Consider the following 24,687-nt stretch of genomic DNA (forward strand, 5'->3'; position numbering starts at 1 on the left):
TCACTGCTAAATCAGATAACAGTAACTAATATCTGCTATAGAACTTTACAGTTTACAAACTTATATTTAGCTTCTCATTTAACCCTTACAGTTAAGCCTTACACTTAACCCTTACAGTCACCTGGTGGTATTATGCATACATTTGGGGATGAGAAAACTGGCTTAGAGAGGTTAAGTTGTTTGCCAGATATCACAAAGCCCAAGATCTTTTGCCAGGGAATCCCTTGTCCTTTCTGCTGTATGATGCTATGGTAGCTTTTAAGTAGTATGATCGTCTTGAGAGATGCTTTATGCTATGGAAACTCTTTGAAGTGGAGAGCATTTTGGAATGTGGAGGTCAGCACAGTGCCCAGGCTCTAGCAGGTGTTCAGTAAATTGTTGAACTGAGCTAGTCAGACATCGTCACTAACTTGTAGTGTGTACTTTAGCCTCAGGCAAGAAAACTGAGGAAAATGCTTAAGGAGAGAGCATTCGAGCCTACTATAATGTAATTCCTCTTCAAAATGCTTTTTGCTCACTTTTAAAACACAGATGCAAATCACTAAAGCCATAGGATTAGTAGATAGTTTTGGAGGTCTTTTAGCCTTTTAACCTCCTTTGCTCTTTATTCTTTATCTGCCCTGATGGTCTCAGAGGGTTGTTGTGAGGATCAAATGAGATGACGTATAGTTTTACAGAGTGATACAGAAATGTAAGGAATTAACTTTATGCCACTGTTTTAAATCTGAATGTTCCTGGCAAACACTGTACTTTCTGTTTCCTTTATGAATATCTTTCTTTGGGATGATCTTGTCTCAGAAACTCTACGGGAGTATTTTAGTGACTGATTGCACCCTTTTATTAAAAAGAAAAGTGGAAGGCAAGCAGAGAAAAAAAGAACAAGGGTTAATGTAAAGGGTGAGTATTAGGCCAGGGAGGCAGCACTTTTAAAGAAAGATAAACAGCAAAACAGTTGAAGAGGAGGTAAAAAAGCAAACATTTACACAGTTCTTACTGTGAACCAGGCACTGTCCTATGTGCTTTTTGTGTATTAATTAATCCTCACAGTGACCTTATGAGGTGGGTACTATTGTCATCCCAACTGTCCAGATGAGGAAACAAGGCACCATGCAGTTAAATAAATGTGCTCAGGTCATACAGCACTAAGTTGTGGAGTTGGCACTGGGGCTAGTCAGCTTTACTCCAGGGCTTAGGCCTTCGCATTTCACTGGCTGCCTTTGGAATCAGAGGTGCGAAAGAGGCAGCGCATGGGTTGTCTTTTAGAAAACTGAGGAAAATGCTTAAGGAGAGAGCATTCGAGCCTACTATAATGTAATTCCTCTTCAAAATGCTTTTTGCTCACTTTTAAAACACAGATGCAAATCACTAAAGCCATAGGATTAGTAGATAGTTTTGGAGGTCTTTTAGCTTGTCCTTCAACCAGAATGAGCCCTAGCTTCTTTCACTGATGCTTTTCTAAATTTTATTTTTCTATTTCCTGATAATTTATTCTCTTCACCAAACTATTGTTCTAATAGCCTGACTAAGAATGAGGGTTTCTTAGTATTTTCTTTCTTTCAGTCTCCTTACACTGAATAAGGCTACTATTTCTTTTTAATTTAAAGTTTTGAATAGGCAATATAGTCATATAGTTCAAAAATAGAGTATAGGAAAGTATATCATGAAAATTGTTCTTCCCACTCTCCTTTCATCATGCCTGGTTCCCACACACCCCCAGTCCCAGTAACCAATGTTTTGTTTTTAATGTATCTTTTCAGTTTCTTTATGAATATAAAAGCAATTATGAATGTTTTTTTCTTTTTTAATGCAAAAGTACCACTATTCTGTGTCTTCCTTTTTTAATTTAATATATCCTGGAAATAGCTCCATATTAGTACTTTGAGAACATCCTCATTTTCTTTCTTTTTTTTTTAACAACTCATAGTACTTCATTTTATGGAGGGCCATAATTTATTTAACCAGTCACTATTGAGAGATATTTGAGTTGTTTCAGTCTTTTCAAAGCTGCCATTTTAAATGCCTTAGTGAGGGGGCATGGGGGACAAATGTAAAAACGAGGACAAGAGTAAAATCTAGAAAATCTCCAGATAAAAAAACTGTGACCTAGGAGCCAGGAATAAAAAAGTTCTGGCTCTGCACTGTGATGGAGCACATCTGGAGTGCCAGAGGCTTGCATATTGACTACACCTGTCCTAGATAGAGAATGAAGGAAAACAATTTATTCTTGTAAAGCTTCAATACATCTGAGCTTGGTTTGCTGCAAAGTCTCAGGGTGAGGACAGATTGACAGCTGGTGTATGAGCTGCCCAAAAGTAAACTCCTGTAATAAAAAAATTGATAACATGATAGATAGAGGTGAGATAAGGACTGTTACCCACAGGTAAAGTTCTTTCAACAGGCTGCTACCAATTCTCATATATAACTTGCAATAGAAAAAAAAATTGTTAACAGCTCTATTCTTAAACTTTTAAGTAAGCTCTGACATCTTATCAAAGAGCAGGAGGGAAGATTTATCTTTGTACCTTGGACACATGTCAAATAAAAAACCTCATTAAGGGGTAAAGTATTTAAAATAGAAATGACATATCTTAAACATATTATATTTAGGAGTTTATTAAATGCTTATTTTGATGATAAGATCAAGAAGCAATTTAATCTTAGACTTTCTAATGTTAATAATCATATATGTGGGATTTTATGTCTTAGCTTTGATATGGATCCATGGTTAACCTTTGTTAATAAATAAAGAATAGCTTGTAAGCTGATATCACCAATTATCACTGTGCTTAAAAAATGAAATATACCTGAAAATGCAAATGTATAATTTATATCAGTGCTACACAAATACAGTTTTATGGATTGATAATGAAATGGAAGATACCAACAATTAGCTCATTATTGTTGCAAAAAATTTCCAGATTTGCATGTTTAAGGAAGAAAATGTAATACTACTAATGTTGATGTTCAGATGTAAACTCAAAAGGTTATTTTTCTTTCTTTTCTTTTTAAATTTTACTTTATTTTTTGGGTTTATTCTCTTTTGTTTTTAAAGAGCCAAAAGAAAGGAGAGAAATGTCAAGGACATATTGGCTTCAGGTTTATAAATATTGGTCCTGAGTGAGGATGATAATAGGCAGATATAAAAAAGGAAGCTAAGGGAGAGTTCCCCGGTGGTCTAGTGGTTAGGATTCAGTGCTTTCACTGTTGTGGCCTGGGTTCAGTCCCTGGTCAGGGAACTGAGATCCCATGCAAACAGATTTCTCTAACCTTGATTTTCGATAGAAGCCTCTTCTAAAGGTTCATTCTGTGGATATAATTATTAGAAATAGCAAGGTCCTTTAACATTTGGAGTTAATGAAATTGTAAGGAGTTTATCGGGGCTAATTTTGTATTCTTTGCTACTTTGGGAAAGTTTTCTGAAGTTAACTGAGAAAAACATTTAAAAATTCTAAGTAACTGTGAAATCTAAGTAAGTCTGAAGCAAAAGCAAATTGACTAAATTGTTTTCTCCTCTGTGAAGATTGATAATGTTCAAAAATATTATTTACCAAAGCAACTTCTTTTCTTTTAAAAATTTGACCAATAACTCTGGGAAATCTTTTAAAGTTCAAATACGTTTAATAATTTTATAGCTTTTGAAAAAAAATTTTTGACTATTTGAGGGTGACAATTTCAGAAACATAACTGAATGTCTTGTTTATTCTTTTTTTTTTTTTTTTTTGCGGTACGCGGGCCTCTCACTGTTGTGGCCTCTCCCGCTGCGGAGCAACAGGCTCCGGACGCGCAGGCTCAGCGGCCATGGCTCACGGGCGCAGCCACTCCGCGGCATGTGGGATCTTCCCGGACCGGGGCACAAACCCATGTCCCCTGCATCGGCAGGCGGACTCTCAACCGCTGCGCCACCAGGGAAGCCCTCTTGTTTATTCTTGAACCTAAAGATTTTGAATCCATGATGAAATAAATAAATCAAGTTATGTCTTCCTAAGCAGTCCACTTGGACACTGACTTATTACCCTTCCACAGGCTAGCAGTCCAGTTTTTCTGAAAGTGTGAACCAGTTACATTAGGCTCACTTTGGATCTTTAGTTATGATTATTGTTATGTCATATTAAAAAATAAAGTCATTTTCTTTTAGAGACACAAATTAAAGTATTAATCGATAAAATGTTAAGATATATGGGATTATCTTCAAAATAAATTAGTGATGAAGTGTAAGTGGGTGGGATATAGATAAAACAAGTGTGATCTGTGTTGATTATTTATTGAAGTTGGGTAATGAGTATATGAGTAATCTTTTACTATTCTCTAAATTTGTATGGTTTGAAATTTCCATTGCAAACAGTCAAAACAAGAATCTCTTGTGGTCTTGTTAAAAATTCAGATTCCTAGGTCCCACCCTAGATCTTCTGAGTCAGCATCTCAAGGGTGACACATAGAAAATGGCATTTATGTAGTCCACTTGAGCTCACTGAAGTCTGAGGACTGCTGGTAAAAGGTTACTTTGTGCCCCTGATTCAGTGTATTCATGTCATCCATGCATGCATTTCATGTTTTCCGCACATTAGCCTATTTCAATTTACAGAAAGCAATAGCAAATTAAAGTAATTATTGTATTTGGGTAAGTCAAACTTTAAAATTCAGTTTCAAAGCGTTCATAAAGTGAAACTAAATAAAACAAAAACCACGTCTGAATATTCAGGCAAATAGATTAGCTGAAATATTAATTAATTAATATTAATTAATTAATTAATTAATATTAACTGAAATATTCAGGCAAATAGATTAGCTTTCTTTTCATTTTCAGCTGAGAATGGATTATTTTTGTGAATGCCTTTTTTTCAGCTGAAGTATAGTTGATGTATAATATTATATAAATTACTGGTGTACAACATAGTGATTCACAATTTTTAAGAGTTTTACTTCATTTATAGTTATTATAAAATACTTAACTATATTCCCTGTGTTGTACAATATACACTTGTAGCTTATTTTATACATAATAGTTGGTACCTCTTAATCCTCTGTCCCTATATTGCCCCTTTCCCCTTCCCTCTCCCCAGTGGTAACAACTAGTTTATTCTCTAAATCTGAGTCTGCTTCTTTTTTGTTATATTCAGTAGTTTGTTGTATTTTTAAGATTCCACATATAAGTGATATCATACAGTGTTTGTCTTTCTCTTTCTGACTATTTCACTTAACATAATGCCCTCCAAGTCCATCCATGTTGCTGCAAATGGCAAAATTTCATTCTTTTTTCTTATGGCTGAGTAGTATTCCATTGTATGTATGTACCATATCTTCTTTATCCATTCATCTGTCGATGGACATTTAGGTTGTTTCCATGCCTTGGCTATTGTAAACTTTGCTAGTGCTGCTATGAACATTGGTGTGTGTGTAGCTTTTTGAATTAGAGTTTTCATCTTTTCCAGGTGTATGCCCAGGAATGGAATTGGTGGATCATATGGTAACTCTATTTTTAGTTTTTTAAGGAACTGAATAGTATTCCATTGTATATATGTACCACGTTTTCTTTATCCATTTATCTGCTGATGGACATTTAGTTTGCTTCCATATCTTGGCAATTGTAAATAATGCTGCTTTGAACATTGGGGTGCATGTATCTTTTTGAATTAGCATTTTTGTTTTTCCAGATATATACCCAGGAGTGGAGTTGCTGGGTCATATGGTAATTTTATTTTTAGTTTTTTGAGAAACATCCATACTGTTTTCCATTGTGGCTGCACCAATTTACATTCCCACCAACAGTGTAGGAGGGTTCCCTTTTCTCCACATCCTAGCCAACATTTGTTATCTGTATTCTTTTTGATGATAGTCATTCTGACAGGTGTGAGGTGATAACTCATTGTGGTTTTGATTTGCATTTCCCTGATGATTAGCGATGTTGAGCATCTTTTCATGTGCCTGTTGGCCATCTGCATGTCTGAATAGACATTTTTCCAAAGAGGATGTGCTTAGCTTTTTAAATACATGTTTATTAATTTACCATAATTAAATTATATCGCTTGACTCAAATTCTTTTCCAATAGTTTTTGTGAAAATTTCCAAACATACAAAAGACTCAAAAGAATTGTATAGTGTACTCGTATATCTACAACTTAGATTCTACAACTAAAACAATGTGTTCAAAAAGTCTTAGTGCAGTTTTATGCTTTAATAATTTCAGAAGTATAAATGCTATAAACATAAAAATATCACTTTAAACATTTATTTGATTTTACATTTATTTAATCTTGTGAATTTTAATTTTTTTGTTTGGCATCTTCAGAGAGATTAAAAGAAAAAAATAAGATTAAAAGTTTATTAGTCAAAATTTATAAAACTAAATACCTCTAAGAATTGGAATAATTAAGCTTCCAAATAATAACAATTTGTAGCATTAGATTTTTTTAAAAATAAATTTATTTATTTTATTTATTTATTTTTGGCTGCGTTGGGTCTTTTTTGCTGCACGTGGGCTTCTCATTGCGGTGGCTTCTCTTGTTGCGGAGCACGGGTTCTAGGCGCGCGGGCTTCAGTAGATGTGGCTCGCGGGCTCTAGAGCACAGGTTCACTAGTTGTGGCACACGGGCTTTGTTGCTGTGTGGCATGTGGGATCCTCCCGGACCAGGGCTCGAACCCGTTGTCGCATGCATTGGCAGGAGGGTTCTTCACCACTGTGCCACCAGGAAAGCCCTGTAGCATTAGATTATTAAAACTACAATTAGGGCACCACCTACAGAGTGAAAAGGCAACACACAGAATGGGAGAACATATTTGCAAATCATATATCTGCCCAGAATATGTGAAAAACGTCTACAACCCAGGATTAGCAACCACAAAGCCAACCTGATTGAAAAGTGGACAAAGGACCTGAACAAATATTTCTCTGAAGAAGATATATAAATGGCCACTAAGCACATGAAGAGATGCTCGACATCACTAATCATTGGTGAAATGCGAATCAAAACCACAGTGAGATACCACTTCACACCTATTAGAATGATTGTTATTTTTTTAAAAAAGGAAAAAAGCCCCATGGCGAGTGTCGATGAGGTTGTGGAGAGGTTGAAACCCTCGTGCACTGCTGGGGGAAATGTAATATGGTGCAGCCACTATGGAAAACAGTATGGTGTTTCCGATAACAATTAAACATAGAATTACCATATGATCCAGCAATTCCACTTCTGGGTGTATACCCAAAAGTGAAAACAGGGACTTAAACAGCTATTTGTAGACCCATGTTCATAGCAGTTATTCATAGTAGCCAAAAGCAACCCAGGGATCCTTTGACAGATGAATGGTAAACAAAGTGTGGTGTATGCATACAGTTGAATACTATTCAGCCTTAAAAATGGAGGGCATTCTTACATATGCTACACAACATGGATGATCTTTGAAGAGATTATGCAAACAGAAATAAGCCAGTTACATCGCAAAAAGGCAAACACTATATGATTCCACTGATATGATGTACCTAGAGTCGTCAATTCATAGAGACAGAAAGTGGAATGGTGGTTGCTGGGCGGGGGTGGGGGGGTGGGGGCGGCGGCTGGAGGGGAGGGAGAACCGAAGAGTTACTGTTTAATGGATACAGAAATTCAATTTGGGAAGATGGAAAAAGTTCTAGAGATGAATGGTGGTGCTGGCTTCACAGCAGTGTGAATGCCACTGAACCTGTATGCTTAAAAATGGTTAAAATGATAACTTTTATGTTAAGTATTTTTACCACAATAAAAGATGCTTTTTTAGAAATGTTGAGCAAATACTCATAATTGAGTAAAGCAAATTTTTGTGTTGAAACACTAATATTAAAAGAAGGGGAAAAGTCAATTTTAAGAGCAAATTAAAAGGGAAAAATATACTGCTTCCTCTTAAGGAGTATGTTGCAACAGAAAAGGGATCGTCAAACAACTGAGTCAGACAACAGTCAGTTTAATCTGTGACCACAGTCACAGTGACTACAGAAGGACATTAATGGGGAAAAATTGCTGGCTCTGGTAAATTTCTTTTCTGTATATTTCCATTAACTTATCTTTCTCTCTCTCCTTTTTAACTTTCTTCTTTGTCAGTTTAAATGTCTTCAGATATAAATAACTTGTCTATGCATGCAAATAGTATAACACTTTTCCCAAAGGCAGAATTTGTCCATACGGTAATTTAGAAAAGAGACAATTTAGCTCCCTAGTGTAAATTGCCATGACAACCATGGATATGCTTCCTGGAATTAGGGACAGATAAGATTGAAATTATTATGAAATCACTAGTTTTGGCCTTATTGAATTAGCTTTATCTGAAAGAGTCCAAAATTGAGTTTATTATCTAGCCTAATTGGAGAATACTTAGCAAGAACCCCATAAAATCTCACAAAAGTCTTTATCTAGTGTGCAATAAGTGCTACAATGATGATGAGCTGAAAGGAAAACTAATTTGGGTATTATAAATATTTGGATTTATAATGCTTAAGCTTTCTAAAAATTGAAGATCTAGAAGACTAGAATGCAAATCATGTATGTAGATTAGTCAACACTGACTCCACCATAGAAAGCACTGCTTTAGAGATCACTGTCATGTTTCCTTCAGCTTCAAAACAAAGTGATAGAATGTGATATGCTGTCTTCCTGCCAGAGGCAGCAACAAGAATTACAGATATTCTATACTATTTGGACCTCCAAAAAGAAAGAAGAGAAAATACCAGAAGATTCATGGTTGACTTGGGCTTAAGATTTGAATACTGCCCTTTCCTGAACCTTTTTTTTTTTTTTTTTTACCAACACCCAACAACCCAGCTCAAAAAAAAATCAGCCTTTCTGGACAAGGGAATGAAGAAAGGGAATTAGGTGAGAATTGTTTAAAAAAGGAGGTGGGAGGAGGGGAAATATGTTTTCTTGCCTATGAAAATCCATAGGTAACAAATTCACATTGTACAAAGTTTTATTTCAAAAAATGCTTTGCAATTAGCTTCTAATGTATATCTGTAAACTCAGATGTATTCTCTTTGTTTTTATGTGTCTCTGATTTGCCACCTGCCTTGGACCCAGGACACACCAAATTGCTTGGGTCATCTGTCCAAGGCTTCCATCTTAAATTAAGTGTTAAGCCACTTTCTTGCCTCCCAGAGGTACATTTGTGATTTTGTTCACAACTTTTTCCCTGTGAATCAAAACAAAAATTTGAACTCAAATTCCTTTTAAGTGGTAAGGCTCTGTAAAATAAGTATGGCTGTCACGACATTTTGTATGTACTAATACACACAAAATACATCACACACACATACACATATACACACATAGATGTAATTTTAAAAAGACTCTCACTGTTTAAAAACAAAATCCGAAATAATGTGTCCCTCTAAACTTTATTTGGGATTACTAACCAGAGACCTCTTTGCTTTATGGACTGCGGTCCCTGAGTGTGCTGAACCCTCTTTGGAGAGCACAGTGGAAAACTCCTCTGAGTGTCACTGCCTCTGTTATTGATGTTGATGGCAGAGCCTTCTAATTCTAACCCCTGCTGAGTCTTTAGAAACCTAGTAGATTGTTAACATGGTTAGCAGGAGTTCATGAACTCTGCTCTGTATAAATGCAAAATCCTGAGAACTTTGATATGGAATTGGAATTAAAGGAGTTCTATTCACATTTCTTAAAATATTTTAATAGTTTATATTTTAAAAGGACAAATTTATAGAGCCTGTTGGGTTTCAATCTTATAGTTTCTACCATATAAAATTGCATTTTCAAACATGAATGCTTAGAGAATTGTTATGAAGCTCATTTTTGGGCAATATGTTTATACCCCCCAAAGCCATTTAAAAACAAATAGCAAATTTTTTCTATATGCTAATGGAGCAATTTAGAAATATTTAGTTATTTACATGAAGGAAATGTACAGTAGCAATGCAGTGCAAATCAGTCATTTGGAAATGATTAGAACCTGTAGTCATTAAAGGGTGTATTTATTACTCACATAAAATGAAAGAAATATCTAAAGGAACAATCATCACATTAGATTTACAGTTAAGATACACAGTTGTATTGTGGTTGTAAATCAAGTGTATTTTTCCAGAAGGCATTTGAGTACAGAAGCTAGAAATATTTCCCAGTGGCCACTTTAACTTTTCTGTGCTTGTCGAAAATGAACTCAGCTAAATAAAGAAAAAGAGAGAAAGGGAGGCACAGGTACATGGAGAGAGAGAGAGAGAGAGAGAGAGAGAGAGAGAGACTGGAGAAAGAAAAGCTAAAGTGAATGAGAAGCTCAGTTTTTAATTTCTTGTGCAAATTTCCTACCAACCAGATAGCATTTACCTGTAGATTAATTTGTTCAAGTGCTTTTAAAGTATGTATTAAAAATACAGAACACTGTGGCAAGGTTCTGTTTAGTCCTCAACTTTGTAAGCAAGGAATAAGGTCTTTTTCTATGTGGGAAAAGTAAATATACTGAATCATCAAAGGGATGGTCATCTAGAAAGGAGAGCCCTTTCTTCCTGTCTCTGCTACCCTCTCTCAATCCCTCTTTTAAGCTGAAGGAAAAATTCTGAACTTATTCCAGCTATGGGCTGATACACAGGGCAAGACTACATGGGCCCAAAGAGCTCTTTCTGGGAAAGGGTAGCACTTCCTGGAGAGTCCTAGGGTTCTTTCTTTGTGTGGAAAGCTGATGCTCTTGATATCCATTAGCATTTATTGAATGTTTAGTGAACAGCTGGGGACACCAAAAGGAATAAGAGCTGATGCCTATCTTACAGGAGCTTGCAATCTTGGTCTCATTTGTCCAGGGAGACAAATATATAAACTGGTACTTGCAGTATATCTTAACTGGTACTTGCAGTATATCAGTACCTGATAAAAGACCAAGGATACCACAGGCAGATGTAAGTAATTTATTTGGAATGAGGAAATGCTTTACAGAAGAGTGACATTTGAGCTTAATCTTAAAGAATGTGGAGGCAGGGAAAAGTATTTCAGACAGAGGGAACAGAACATGCAAAGGCAAAAAATCAAGGACCATGTGTTTCAGGAGTGGTAAGCAGCTTGATGTGGCTGAACTGTAGGGCTTGAAATAAGAGTTGTGGGATGCAGTGGGGCTGTTGAAGAGGACTGAGACAAGGTGATGAAGACCTTGTTTGGATTTGGATTTTTATTTTGGGAGGCAGAGAGGAGGTATCAGATGTTATTAAGGTTATTAAAAGAGAAAGTATCAGATTTATGTTTTAGAAAAATCACTTTGGTACAAAGATTTTCCAGAAAAAATACCAGAAACAGAGAAGTTAGGATCCAGGTGGGAGATGAGGAGAGCTTTATCTAGGACAGTGACAGTAGGATTAGAAGAGTACAGATTAGAGAGAGCTTCAGGAATTAGAATCACTAGCACTTGGTGATAGATTGGATTTGGGAGTTGAAGTAGAAGAAACAATAAAAAATGATTTCAGAGCCGCTTTTACTTTGAGAACTGGTAGACAGGGTTGGATGGTGGGAAGAGGTTTAGGAAGAATAGAGATAACAATTTTGATTTTAGACATGATCACCAGCCAGCTGGCCATGCCAGTTTGGCTTGTTGGTTTTAGAAGAGAGAATTGGTTTAAAGATGTGTATTTGGGAGTCATCATTATTTAAAGTGTAGGAGAAGCCATAGAAATAAATAAAATTGTTCAGATAGAGCTTCTGGCGTGAGAGCTCCAAGGAGTGACTCTGGGAATGAATCAGGGAGGGCACAAGAAAAGGAGGAATAGAATAGAGATGTATCCAGAAAGCCAAGGGGTGGAGAAGTTCCAAGAAAAATGGAGCAGTCAGTAGCACTGCCCACTGTAGGCAAACCACCCCCGAAGTGCTTTTCTCCAGGCTGTGCATGGAAGGAGGTCTCTTTTGGAGGCTGGGAAGAGAGAGAAACTACTTCCCATTGAGTACGTATTTCCTTCTCTCTCCTTTTTCCTCTCACTCCCTCTCTCCTACCCCTTTACTCTTTTCTTTTAAATTGTGGTTGCTTCCTGAAATGAATTTGGGGTTCCTTCCATTCTCCCTTCCAAAACAAAACATACCACATTACTTGCATTGCTAGTTCAAAACTAAAAAATGCTGGAACTTGAGCTATGATTCATCTCACTTTGAACGCAGAATTTATTCTTCTCTATGGATGCAGTTTAGGCTTTCTTCTCTGCTCTTGAAACTTGCTTTCAATAAAGCAGTCCCCTAGAGCCCAGGTCTCACTGTTGCATAGGAGGGATACACAGCCTGCACCAGGGCTCAGGCTGGACTGAAGCCTGTTCAGTACTTTGGAGTTTCTGCCTAACTGCTTTGTCATCGTTTGAGAAGGAATCCAAGTTCATAACACCCTCTGATTAAGAGGATCCAGGTATTCTTCTTTTCTAATTCCCAGATTCCCTAAAACTTCCTGTTATGAAAACTGCATTCATCAGATTATTCATCAGACCAACAGGAAACCCAGTCTTTTGGGATTCAGATAACTATGAAGGCCATCATCCCTTGTGACCGAATATCCCAGGGATATTTACTTCAGGGATTGGGAAATCTTTCTATCCAAGGTCACTGACCCATAGAAAATGAATAATGAAGTAAAGGGCCCACAGTTCTAGCAGATGTGAAAAAAGTTAAGAAGAAATATATGCTAAAAGGAATGAAAGAAGGAGGAGAGGTAAGGTGCTAGCACATTTTAAAGTAGCAACTATGAGCCAGACACCTGCTGGTTATTTTTAGTTGATCTTATTCCAACCTCATAACAACTCCATTAAGTAAGTATCATCCTATCCATTTTACAGATGAGGAAGCTGAAGTTTAGAAATATTAGGTAAGTTACCAAAACCACAAAACTAATTCATGAATGAGATTCATACCCTGACAGCGGGTCCAAAGCCCATGTTCTCACCAGCAAAAAAAAGAAGGTGGCAAAAGGACTAAAAAGAAAGACATAAAAATGGATAAGAAGGGAAGAGCAGTGTTTCTTGCCTCTTCAGCTTGTGTTCCCTGCAACTCCAATTGTAGGGCTTTCAATCTTTTCCTTCCTTCTTGTCAGCTGTCAGAAACTTCCCTTTCAGTTGCCCAAGAATTCCCACCAATTGACCTTGTGCCTCTTCTCTTACCGGCTCAGGCTGGAATTTACCTTTGCCATCATCTCCTTACCCCTCTTTGGGCCTGCGGACTCAGAGGATTGCGCACATGTCTGCCAGGAGAATTCTCCTAGGAAGAGCCTGCATCTTACCACAGGAACACACGTTCCTGCTGTTTGCACAGCTGTATTTGTTGCTCTTAAAGGTAGAGAAGGAGGCTCAAAAGACACTTGGTTTTAGAAGACTTTTCATGGTTTAGCTAGAAGAAATTAAACTAAGGGCCAGAGGTTTCCCATTGCTTTTTCTAGAGGCCAAGATCCTTTTCTTTTTCAATTCTCTCTTGTCAGTGAGGAAGCATTATAGCAACTACTGTGAAAATGTTACCATTTATTTTTGAGATTTGCCTAAAGGCGGTTTCTCCCTAAAGAAATTATTTTTCTCTCTTTCTAAAAAATAGTTAAGTTCTCTTTCTAAATGGAGTATTTGTGGCTTTTCTTTGACCAGAACTAGGCCATTGGATTCAGTGACTGAGTGGCCACCAATGCTGAATCCTCTTCCTTCTGCCTCTCTCAACAGCTCTGGGTCTGCTTTTCAGTTTAAAGCAGCTGTTCATGGAAATCCTGCCATGAAGGAAAATATTGTGAGTCAATAAACTTTGGGCCAAGTCTAGCCCTCTGATAACAAAGTCAGTAGTGCTTGTGTAAGAAGTAATTTACCTCATGATAGTAATAAATCTGTATTTGTATGTTATAAACATAAATGGCTAGATGTATTTCAAGGTCTTGCTTGAAATTAGTTAAAGGGATTTCCCTGTGCATCCATAACTAATTTAGTGACTATTCATAGAACTATTTTTACCTAAATTCTAATTACTTGTGAGTAAGCTTTATTTAAAGACTGAAATAGGGAAGAGATATTTATTTGTAGTAAACGTAGGGCCTCGTCAGTATTTCCTTGTGTTGCTTGAGTATTTATGCCTTTTGGGGCAGAAGTGGTGATATCTTACCTTAGTAAACTCAAGGAGTGCGCTGAGTGATTAACAGGGAAAATATTAGATTATTTAGTAAAGGGATGTTAATATTTCGGCGACTAGAAAATTGTTGCTGTCCTCATGTTACTCCAAAGGTTACTGCAAAGGTTCTTTTAAGGTAGGTGACCTGTTTATGTGCTGTCTCCCAACTAAATGGATTCCAAATCAGATTCTGTGAAGTATAAACCACATTAAAAAATTATATTTGGACCAAAAGTTCCTTCTCCTTTCCAAAGGAATTACAATTTTGATCAAATCAATGCTGAACAGTATTACTTTTTCTTCCTAGCTGTGGTGTGTCTAGAAATGGTCTGTGACAGAAAGTCTTTTTATAGCTTTGCTTTCAACATGCATTTACGTTTTAATGAAACATTCTCCGCCAGTAAAAATGCAATTGTAGCACACAGAAAATCAACACATTTTAAGCTTTCTAAGTATATTTAAACTGTCAACAGTGTGCTGTCTGACATACAACATTACTCTGCTTCCGCCTTTAATGGCTAGGTTGTTTTCTAAAGACAGTCTAGTGACACAAGACTCCTAAATCCTTTTGGACCATGTGAACTAAGAATGACCTGAGCGGATGGGGATGTTTTGGCCATCCGTCATTGATAGCCATATTGATCTGGATGGTGGCTGAGGGCACTGTGTACTGAGGGTATGGCAATTTGCTGAAGTGATGATAACCATCACTGATACCTTTGTGATGGGCTTGATTTCTCATTATGTATTCCCCAGCTATGGAACCCTTGGGCAGTAAGTAACCTGGTTTTAAAAGTACACTTCTAGGTCAAAAGGGTACATCAGTCCTCATACATTATGCTCCTAGGTCACCCTTTTAGCATGTCTAAGTAAAGTACAAAAAAGAGCTTCTCTTTAAGTTTTTATTTTCAAACATTTAAAAACATACAGGAATGTATACCTTCTACCTAGATTCATTAATTGTTAATATTTTGCCTTCTCACGTATATCTATTTACCAATTCAAATAAAGTTTCAGATATCATGAAGTATTTAGTTCAACCCTAAATAAATTCAGCAAACATTTTCTAAAAGTATGGAAATTTTTCTACCTATCCACAGTACCATTGTTACACCTAAGAAATTTAACAACAAAATCCAAATATTATTTAATAACCTATCCATATTCTGATTTCTCCATTTGTCCTCCAAATGCCAATAGTGTTTTTTCAAACTAGGATCCATTTATGGTTAATGTGTTACATCTATTTGTTATGTCTCTTAAATCAAAAGAACTTTTTAATGCTCAAAAAGCATGGCATAAATGAAGAAAGAAATACTGATCTCGGATTCTACTATAGACAATTAAAGTGTTTTGTTCACACGCACTCTACCCACTGAAGTCTAAAGCAATTTAGATTCTACCTGATGAAACTCTCACCAAATTGAAATTTGGAGTAAGTCCTCTTTATTACTCTTTTAGGAAAGAATGATTTTCCTTTTTGGGACAAACCTCCTTTTTAATCTGTGCATGGTGACAAGAAGTAAAGCTCTTAAGAGACTGCCTGAGATAGATTTTTAAAATTTTATTTTTGATAAATAAAAATTGTACATATTTAAGGTATACAACATGATGTCTTGGTATATGTATACACTGTGAAATGATTACCATAATCAAACGAATTAACCTATATTACTCCTATAGTTACCTTTTTTTTTGTGGTGAGAAGACTTGAGATCTACTCTCTTAGCAAATTTCAAGTATATAATACGTTACTATTAACTATAGTTGCCAGGCTGTACATCAGGTCTCCAAACTTGATTCATTTAAAACTGATATAGGTATTTATGTATTACTAAGTAGTCAGGGAAAATTGAATGGCCATATTAGTGCAAGGAATACATTATGAATATGGTGAAAAATCAAAGTCGTGAGTGACATCATTTCAAAAGTAGTATTTAGTTCTAAAAGTTGATACATAGTTCAGTGGTTTGGTTTTGCATATAGTGGCAGCTGGCTCACTTGGATTAATATAGGAAGCAAGTGATAACAAGTGTAGTAGAATTAGAATGTGTGATAATAAACACAAATGTAATGAAATATATTTTCTATGTATGCAAACAACGCTTGTTTTTCACCTGTGGTTTCATAAAGATGTTTCTTAAAGGTAGATAACAACTCTCTGCTGTTGTCTTACATATTACAAAGAGCCCAGTAGAGCACTGTGTGTTTACACAGTGGACACTCTGTAAATGTTAATTGTTGATATACAAACCTCCTTTCACCCTTTGATGGGATCTCTAGATAAAAGAAGGCAATAACGTTGACGAATTCTGTAAGAGGAAAAAAACACTAAAGGGCCCCAGGAAGATAATATAATTTTACAGTGGTTATTGTAACTTACATTGGGACTTGAAAGTGTTTCCACTTATTAATACACTTAATTCAGCATATGTTTAAGAATTTTTGATGTGCCAGGTGCTGTGTAGAGGCGTTACATTAAAAACAACCCTTTTATCACGGAAAACTTCAAATGTTAACAAAGGTAGAGAGAATAGTATAGTGGATCCCTATGTACCCCTCATTCAGCGTCACAAAATTATAACATTTGGCCAGTCTTGTTTTGGCCTACTATTTGGGAGGAGTGGTGGTGAAATATGTTAAAGCAAGTCCCAGGTATCATGACATTCATATATAATGTAAGTACTTCTCTATGAATTAGACTGTGAAGGCTTATGAAGACTATGAACTTTGGATTTCTAAAACATTTTGACTAGAGATAGATTAGTAACTTTAAAAGAATCAAACCCTATAGTTAGTACTTTATCATTGACCAATATTCATTTAATAAAGATATTTGTTCCATAGCGAAGTTGAATACTTTGGAAAAGCATTATATCTTTATCTGAAGCATGAAATGATGAAATACGAATGATAAGTATTTTCATAGAGCTCAGATTATAAAATAGTCATCAACATATATTGAGCCTGCAGAATGAGGACTATAATCCAGGTTTCCTGATCGCTAGGCTAGTGGTTTTCTACTTCACCATGTAGCCTCTCCACGTTGTTTCATATTCATAGGTAGTTCAGTCTTAAGGTAAATGAGATAACCCTCTGGGGACTCAAATATGTACAAGTTTTCCTAGAATACCACTTGAAAATGATTAGAACAAACATTTCCCCTGGCCTAATGCAAAACACACCATCCTTTCAAGTAAAGATGTAGTTCGCTTGCAGTAGTGATGTCTTTACTTTATAAATGTGCATATAATTTCACACTTTTTAGATAGCCTGACTTTAAGAATGGTTACTTACTTTACTGTAAGAATAGTTTGTACAACCTGCACTCTTGTGTAACACTGACTATTGCATAGACCAAGCAATTCGTAAGTGAATTTAGCTAATCAAAATGGTGGCACACACACAGAGACACACACAGACACACGCACACACACAGAGTAAGCTCTATAATGGAGGTGCTGATTACCAGTCATTCTGTTTGCCTGGGAAAGTCAGGGAAGGCAGTGTCATGAACCTGACATTTGACATTTGAGCTGAGTCTTGACATATATATTTTGCCAGGGATATGTGGGGAAGAGTGTTGCAGGGAGAGGAAACAGCATATGCAAAGACATGGAGGCATATTTTGTTTAGAAAAGAGGGAAATCCTTTGACACTAAGAGTGTCAGTTGGTTTGGGGCACTCTTGGAGTTTGGGTCTGTTCTAGATTAAGTAGAGTATGGTGATCACTAAGCCTTCTCTTCCTTGCCACATCAGCCTGCCCAGCGTTCTTCCCTGCACTCTCACTTGGTTCTCTCCAAGAGCAGATGGGGGTCTTGGGCAACTATCACCAGCTTAACCTCTTGACATCCTTAAACTCAGTGTCACTTGGATTCTGTTCAGATCCATCTTCACTGTCTAATCTCTTTGCACTCGACCTACTGCAGTGGTTTTCATGTATTATGGGTAGGGCATAGAAGTAATCTAAATAGAATTTTCTTAACAATTACTCAGAATTCTCAAAAAATATACCCAATAACATGATTACAGTTTCCAGTGTTATTACCATATGGTGTAATGGTTAAGAGCATTGGAATCAGACTTTGGTTTGAAACCTGCTATGTTACTTACTAGATTTATGACCTTGTTTGGGAAGCTTATTTAAGATCCAAGAGTGTGTTTCTTCAAATAAAGCATTCAGTCCTGGCGTGTTGTAAATCCCCCTCTCCCCCCAGAAAAGTAGATTTTCAGGACGATTCTGATGGGGCCCAAGTGAGATACTGAAGAAAAAGAGAAAAGCTGCACAATACGGTATTCATCTGTACTTGGGCGGTTCTGTGAATGTTTGACGAAGACTTTTTTCTTATGTCTTTTCTGGTTTTCAGCTCCACTGTGGGTAGTTCAAGGTTAGGGACTATTTTTTCCTTCTGTTTGTTTTTCTCTCTAGCAGTTAAGGCTGACTGTACAGATGAATAAGCCATATAAATATGTCCTGGACTTAGCTGATGTCCTGGACTTCCCAGGGCATCCTGGATGTGACTCTGACCTTTCCTCTCCCACTGGAGCCATCCTTGTACAGATTTAATTCCATGACAGCAGGTGCCTTAGAATTCAACCTTGTGCAAGCCCTGAGGCTTTGGAGTATGACATTGGATATTTGTGTGTGTGTGTGGTGTATACACATATATGGTTGTGTATACACACATACATACACATACTATCACACACTTAGAATTTCCTACATATGTAGAATTAGTTCAGCATTGGTGTTAGGTTAGGGAGAAAATGCTGAAATGTTTGTCTTTTGCCTAAGCTGTGGAGGCTGGGCTTTGTACCAATTAAAATGATAGTCATTTTTCTCTTCTGTAAGATATCTCAGAAGTTGCACTCTTATCTTTCTTACTCTAATGTTAAGTACCCAAATAAAATATTTTCTCAAATAATCCCCTTTATTTCTATAGGGCTTTGAAATGTACAAGTCTCTTGAATATCCATTAGCTGGCAGAAGTGCTAAATCCATGCTGATGAACCAGCGAATGAGTTCCAGTGACTACTCGAAACAGACCTATAAGGTAGGCAGAACAAATGTTAGTATTTGAATGTCATTATTCCCATTTCATACGTAAGAAAACTGAGAGCTATTGAGTTAAACCACCTTGCTCAGAGTCATGCAACTAATAAATGGCACAGCCAGGACTCAGCTTAGGTCTTCTGATTCCCAAATCAGTGCACTTTCTACTACTATCATTCATTACAGGAAAAACATTTTAAAAAACTCCAGTACTTAGGGAGAGATTATATTACTGCAATTAATTCTCCTGCTTGCACACCAGATAATTGGTGCTTCTAAGTATGGCTTATTTGTATATCTCCTCTGTATGATAACCTTTAGACTATATTTAGTCTTAACTGTGAAATACTTCATGCCCCAAGAAATATTATAAGACTGGAGCACAGCTATCGATCAAATCCAGTGCCTACAAAGCAATACATTCAGTATGTATTAAATCTGTTATCCAGATAGATTAGTATCCATGCTGTCTTCTTAACTAACACCTGTCTCTCACATTTCACTGAAATTACCAGTGAAACTATGACTAATAAAATTGGTTTAGAACCAAAATTCAATAAAAGCAAAGTTAATTATGTTTGTAAGAGAATAAGCATACAGTTGGATCAATATGCAAATTGTGACCTTCAGTGGTCTTTTCTGTCTTCTTTTAAGCCCTTAGTCTTGCAAAGATTAATTTACTACCTAGAACTTCATTTTATGAAGCCACTAGGACTCAGATTACTAGATTTTTAATTGTTTACACATCAATGACATGTATGTATTATGTGTGTCTCAATCTCTATATCTTTGTGTGGGAGGCTTGTTCTAATAGCAGAAATAGCGCATGAGGCAAATAAATATGTTCAACTTCATGTTAACAAAAGACCAGACCAACTTAAAAATTTAAGTTCACATCAGCATTTTCTAGGCACCATTTTTTGACACCATAGTCTGCACTGTGGCAAGTACAAAGTTACGTAAGACATTTTCTGGCCTCCAAGAATTTATAGTCTAGTGGAAGAGATAGTCATGTTCACAAATAACTAAATTATAACTTAGTGTTTGTTAGTTTTTAAATAGAGATGTAAATAAAAGCAATAGAATGGAAAGCAGATGGAGAGATTGTTTCTATACTTGGGAAGGCTTCACTGAGGAGTTGGTATTTGATCAGATCTTATGTAGGATTTTCATTGGAGGGAGTAGGAAGACAAGGGTGGGTGGAAGAATTAACAAGAGCAAAGGCACAGAGGACATAATGCAAGCATAACCGGGGAACAGGGACTAGTATCCTCCATCCTACTATTCAAAGATATGGGGAAACAACATCTGGCCCAGCACCTTCATATCCTGACATTGGGTTAGTTTGCACAATGGTTGATAGATGGATTCTTGAAAGTCATTCTTATGTTAGGAACAGCTGGTAATAACTTACTTTATACAAGGAAGTGACTACAATTACAGAAATATCTCACTAAGCCCACACTAAATGTATCACCAACTTAACTTCCCCTTGGATCTCAAAATGTTTGTGGCCACTCTAAGACACCTCCATTTGAGAGCAAGTGTGATGGGAGGAAAGTCAGAGTGGAAAGAGACAGTGGTTGTTACCTTACTGAAGATACGTATCTTATTTTTGCAAATTTTACAAAAACATATGACATCATAAACATACTGCTGGAAGCTTAAGCTTCATTAGTTTTATGGTAAATTAACTTGATCATGATCCTGCTGCTAACCTCCTTTCTGTAAATTAATGAAGTGCTTTTTCCAGAAGTGCTCCTTAAACACCTGCTAATAGGTTAAAGCAGATTTCCCCAGTGTTCCTGAAGATCTTTGAGCGTGTGGTACGTCCCCTACATACGAACCTTCAAGTTGCGAACTTTCAAAGTCCAATCACGTAAGCCAGTTCACATGTCTGGCGTACATTGTCACGTGTGTGCATCCTCTACAAGTGTTGTGCTTTTGTGTATTTACTGTAGAGTACTGTATAGAGTACAGTAGTACAGTATCTTTATTTCAAGCCCAGGATGTCTGGAAGCAAGTGTAAAGCAGCGGTGATGTAACTGGTACTTGCTAAGAAGTGCCAAGCGCTAAGAAAAGACGAAGAGGAGACAGAGGAAGAAGAAGTAACTGAAGAACTGAAGAGATTCACCAACGCAGGAAACGGCAAGGGGATTTTCTTATGGAGGAGGCACTGTTAGGTTTTTGAGGCATAGGACCGAACTGTAGAACGGTACACGAAGTTTGCAGCAGCTGTTCAGGATTGCAATCCAGTGCTACTGTGTCATCTATGACGAGAAAAAAAGAGCTACTACCCAGACATCACTGGATCGTTTTTTTCGAGAAGGTAGATAGAATGAATCCTGCAAGGAGACAGAACCTGTGCCATTAACGTCAGGTGTGAGTGGAAATTGCATCTTGCCCTCCGTCTCCTGTTGCTGACAATCCTTCAGCTCTACCATCTCCCGCTCCTCTCCCTCCTCCAGTCAGTAACTAACCCTTTTTGCTTGTTCACTTCTATGCCAGCCCCTGGATGCCAGCTGTTGTACTGTACTACTGTACTTTACAAGGTATTGTGCTGTAAGATTAAAAGTGTTTCCTTGGGCTTCCCTGGTGGCGCAGTGGTTGGGAGTCCGCCTGCCGATGCAGGGGACACGGGTTTGTGCCCCGGTCCCGGAGAATCCTACGTGCCGCGGAGCGGCTGGGCCCGTGGGCCGTGGCCACTGGGCCTGCGCATCCAGAGCCTGTGCTCTGCGGCGGGAGGGGCCCCAGCAGTGAGAGGCCCGCGTACTGCAAAAAAAAAAAAAAAAAGTGTTTATTTTTTGTGTTGGTTTGTTTTTTATGTATTATTTGTGTGAGAAGTATTATAAACCTATTACAGTACAGTACTATATGGCCGATTGTGTTAGTTGGGTACCTAGGCTAACTTTTTTGGACTTATGAACAAATTGGACTTATGAACGTGCTCATGGAACAGAACTCGTTTGTATGTTGGGGAGTTACTGTACTTGTAAACAAAAGCATCTGAGCCTGTAGGTGATATGCGGGAATAAAGCAGGCAGTGAACTCTTAGCTCTCTGTACTCAAGCTACTGAAAGGTTCCATTTGAACCAGTGTAGAAGACAACTTATTTATATTCTTATTAAGAGTGGACTACATAAGAGAAAAAAGGTGGGGAGCTCTTTCTGCTAGTTCTATTGCATTTTGTTTGTTATCAGGCAGCCTGAAAAGTTGAAATTGTTTAATTCCCAGTTAACTTGAGATTCTTTTTCTCGGTTCCCTTCCTCAGCTTAGTTTTCTCCATTATTTTCTTTTCAAACAAAGCAAAACTTACATTTTTTAGGTTAAGATTCTAAGGTCATTCTTCTTTCAATGCCAATTATGTAATGTGGAATAAAGAACTTTTGTCTTTAAGGCTATCAACTAACTGAGACCCTTTGTGTTGTGGAGAAATGTTGCATTTTGAAAGAAACAAATTATTTTTGTGAACTTCCTGCTCCCTGGCCAAGACAGACTTCCCATTAGTGTCCATTTAGGCCCCGATGGCTTGCAGGGTCATTCTACACCCTTCTGTCTGTAGCCATCAAATGATATATGCTGAGGGATCTGGGAGGGTTACACTGAAAAGAAATGAAAAGAAGCTTAATAATTCCATAAACATTTAGTGAGCACCTATTTGAGGTAGGTGTTGTGATTAGTTTCTGGAAATACAAATATGAAGACACAGTCCCTGCCATCAATCTAATAATCAGATAAACACAATATGGTAAGATAAATCCTGCTGAGGAGAAAAGTGCAAAGCATGTAATAACATTCCTTGCCTGGTGGTGATAGGGAAGGCTTCCGTGTGGTGGCATCATCAAAGCTAGATCTGAAAGGATCCATGGGAATTTGCAAAAAACAATAGGTGAGTCACTCTGGGTAGAAGGAATAACACGTGCTAAGACACATTTTTTTTTGGAAAAGTGCCCCAGAGAGTGAGAAATGTAGTATGCAGGAGCATGTGGTATGTTTGAGAGAATGGCTGGAGTTACAGCAGCGAAGTTAGATAGAGGCCGATTGAGACTAAGAAGGTTTGATTTTATTCCGTGTGAAGTAATACAGTGTGAAAGGCAGAGAAAATATAAGCTTGAGGAGATTTGTTTGCAGATGATCCACTAAGTTCTGATCTAACAGAACCAAAATTTGGTAATTTACACAAGGTAACCTTCCATGATGCTTTTGGATTAAAGTGAATCATTTCATTGCATGTTTTCAGATTATCTGCAGTTATTACGGTGTGAAACATATTGATTGTAAGCTTTATAGACTTAGATGCAAAGCACATCATTCTCTTATTTTCCTTTAGGTTAGAAGAATAATTACAAGTTTGGATTGTTACAGTAACAGGGAAAAAGCTGAGGTGTTTTGAAGAAGTAGTAAGTTTTTTTTAAGACAAAAACCTCACTCCATGATTTAATTCAGATTCTGTCTTTGATCAGGTGCCATTTCCTAATGGATACAGTGAAATTATACTTTAAGACAAAAGAAAGGGTGTGTTTTCTTTTAAACCATAGACAAATACTTATAAGGAGGTACAAATTACCAGTCTGAGAATTTTTTAAACTGGCCCTCTTTTCTCCCAGGACACATAGTGAATATGCAACACAGAGAATAAAATGAGTAAAAGACACTAAAATAGTTTTTACTAAGTACTGTAAATTGTTACTAATTATCAGTAAGTGGGAAATGGACCAGCAGCCTTTCTTATTCATGAAAACTCTGAAGGTTGTAAAACAAACAAATAAAAAAATTGATTTTCTCTTATTAAAAGAAGATGAAAAAATAATTTAAAAGGGTGAATTAACAGTTAACACTGAATCTCACATTATTCTAAGCCTATTAAAATAAACTTACAAGAATTATAGCTGTCACCCTTTATCTCCAGTTTTATTAGGCATAAAGGTATATGTCTAAATAGTATTCACTGAGTGCTTATTCTTGGGCATACTTGATGCTGTGGAGGGTTTTTCCAAGTATACTCAAATGAAAAATTAACTAATAGTGTAAGACACTAGAAAACAAGTCACAAGTTGGCCCATGATTATGTGCCAAAGATGGGGGCAATCGTAGGTGTTGGGATCCACAAGAAGATTTCCCAACGATGAGTGTTATTATTGTTTTACATAAATGACTTATTTTACACAAATCATATCATAAAGTATACGTCATTCTGTAATTTGTTTTTTGACTCAGCAGTATGTCTTAGAGATCTTTCCATGTTAGTACAGGAAAAACTCTATGTTGGGAATTCCCTGGTGGTCTAGTAGTTAGGACTCGGTGCTTTCACTGCAGTGGCCTGGGTTCAATCCCTGGTGGCGGGAACTAAGATCCTGCAAGCCATGCGGCATGTTTTCCCAAAAAAACAAACAAAAGAAAGCTATGTCATTCTAAAGTTGCATAGTACTTCCTGGTATGTATATACCATAATCTGTTTAGCCATCCTCCTATGTTGTTTGGCATTTAGGTCACTTCTAATAGGTAAATAGACTTAAAAAGAGGTCTGGAGAATCCAGAGGGTTGAAGTAAGGTTTTAGCTTTATC

General features: G+C 37.0%; 1 long non-coding RNA gene across 1 annotated transcript in view; it reads left to right on the forward strand.

Moving 5' to 3' along the window:
* Positions 1 to 24,687, forward strand: part of LOC116759479 — a 126,795-nt gene that overhangs the window by 36,228 nt on the left and 65,880 nt on the right. Inside the window, exon 3 of the long non-coding RNA XR_004351455.1 lies at positions 19,013 to 19,123. This is a non-coding gene — a long non-coding RNA (uncharacterized LOC116759479). The remainder of the gene's footprint in view (positions 1 to 19,012; positions 19,124 to 24,687) is intronic.

This window comes from Phocoena sinus, chromosome 9 (genome assembly GCF_008692025.1).
Source record: "Phocoena sinus isolate mPhoSin1 chromosome 9, mPhoSin1.pri, whole genome shotgun sequence".
NCBI classification, from domain to species: domain Eukaryota; kingdom Metazoa; phylum Chordata; class Mammalia; order Artiodactyla; family Phocoenidae; genus Phocoena; species Phocoena sinus.